Source organism: Myotis brandtii, unplaced genomic scaffold, assembly GCF_000412655.1.
Source record: "Myotis brandtii unplaced genomic scaffold, ASM41265v1 scaffold1927, whole genome shotgun sequence".
Classification (NCBI taxonomy): domain Eukaryota; kingdom Metazoa; phylum Chordata; class Mammalia; order Chiroptera; family Vespertilionidae; genus Myotis; species Myotis brandtii.
This window is the reverse complement of record NW_005357181.1, coordinates 220,597-222,584: the sequence shown is the minus strand read 5'-3', so window position 1 is coordinate 222,584 and position 1,988 is coordinate 220,597. Positions and strand designations below refer to the sequence as shown.

General features: G+C 39.1%; 1 protein-coding gene across 4 annotated transcripts in view; it reads right to left on the bottom strand.

The window, feature by feature from the left end:
* Window positions 1-1,988, bottom strand: part of KBTBD3 (kelch repeat and BTB (POZ) domain containing 3) — a 30,178-nt gene that overhangs the window by 22,159 nt on the left and 6,031 nt on the right. The window lies entirely within an intron of this gene.

Sequence of the window (1,988 nt, the reverse complement as noted above, 5' to 3'; positions counted from 1 at the left end):
GCACAAGAAGACCTTTGCAGTAATCTATAATCTGTAACTTGATTGTGGTGGTAGTCACAGGAATCTATCTATACATGTGATAAAACGACAGAACTATATGTACTAATAACAAATTCCTGGTTTTGATTTTGGTCAATAATTTATAGAAGTTATAACTACTGAAGAAACTGAGTGAAGGATACATGTGACCACTCTATGCTATCTTTATAAGTTCCTGTATCTGCAATGTTTCAAAATAAAAATTAAAAGAAAATACAATAAAATATAAATTCAGTTCAGAAACTATTTTGATATCCCAGTTTTGTTCTAATTTAAAACACATAGAAAATGCAAAGAAAACATTGTTTTTTGCTATCCATATGTGGCTCCACAGTTTTTAAAAACAAGTTGAATGTAAGACAAAACAGCTAAAAGGTACCCAAACCTGAAACTTTCAAAAGGATAAAAACTGTATTTCTGCATAGTGGCACAAATTTTGAGGATATCAATTTTAAAAAGCCCATACAGCCCTGGCCTGTGTGGCTCGGTTGGATGGAGCATCACCCCATGTGCCAAAAGGTTGTGGGTTCAATTCCCAGTCAGGGCACATACCTAAGTTGCTGGTTTGATCCCTGTCAGGGCATGTAGGGGAGGAGCCTATAGATGCTTGTCTCATATTGATGCTCCTCTCTCTCGCGCTCTCTCTCTCTCTCTCTCCCTTCCTCTCTAAAAAACAAATAAATAAAATCTCATACATAGCTATTCACTTGTATAAAGTTGCTAAAAGTTAAATCCTTTCATGTATATCCTAATGACAAATCTAAAAAAGCTGAAATTTTTATTTCTTATATTTGGTTTGAGTAAGGGTCCTAAAGGGCTCATCAGTTACTAGTGACTTCTATTGAGGCTCTCTGAGGGTTTGGCTTGCCCATCTGCCAAGTGGACACACCAATCACACTGTACTATTGTAATGCTTAATTGATATCATGAATATTAAATATTGTCAAGTGGTAAGCAAGGATTAATGGTTAAAATCAATAATAACATGTACTTAGCCAGTAATATTATTTTAATTCTAGGCAAAATATCTGTAAGGCATTTTTCCCCTCCAAACATTCTGCAAATTCAATATCATATTTCATTAATTTTGACACTTTTTTCCACATTTAACATATCTAAAATTGATAGGTATCTTAAAATCACTTTTGCTCAGGGAGCAGTCATGCCATATTTGTAACTATGTGTACATGCCTCCAAGTGTGAAGAATGGGTATCACCATCTTAAAGAAAACCCTGGAGATAGATAACAATGGATACTCATTTAAGAAATGATACATCATTAATGTTCATAACAGAGAACGGTATGTGGTAAAATATGGACATCAAGGAAGTGAATTAGAAGAGTTAAAGACTCTGAATGTGAAGAAGTTTTAAGAGCATCTCAACTAATTTTGCTTATATATTTTTTTATATATGTACTAGGGGGATACATAATTTTTTTAGAAAAGGACTTTGATTTCATTGGTCCCCCCAGTGATATTAGTTTAGTCACTGATGTTTTAATAAAGAGTATAATTTCTGGCCTATTCTATTCCATATTTGTTATAGAGTGCTAACTTCATTGCCAGGTACCGAATTAGGCAACTAGAGATAGCATCCTATATAATAAAGCGGTGATATGCAAATTAACCCTCACGCCATCACAAAGATGGCTGTGCCCACAGCAGAGGCGGGGTTCCTGTAACACAAGATGGCTGTGCCCACAGTGGAGGCAGGGTGCCCCGTAATGAGCCATAACAAGCGATCAGCAGGGATCTGAGGCTGCGTAGCGCCGGGCCGGGCAGGAGTGGGGGGAGGGAGGGACTTCAGGCCGTGCCCCCTGCCCGGCAGGGCTTGACAGGGGACTTCAAAGCACCTCCCCACCACAGTCCAGATCAGGGGACCGCAGGCCGCACCCCCTGCCCAGTGGGGCTTGACGGGGACCTCAGGCTGCACCCCCAGCCCTGGCG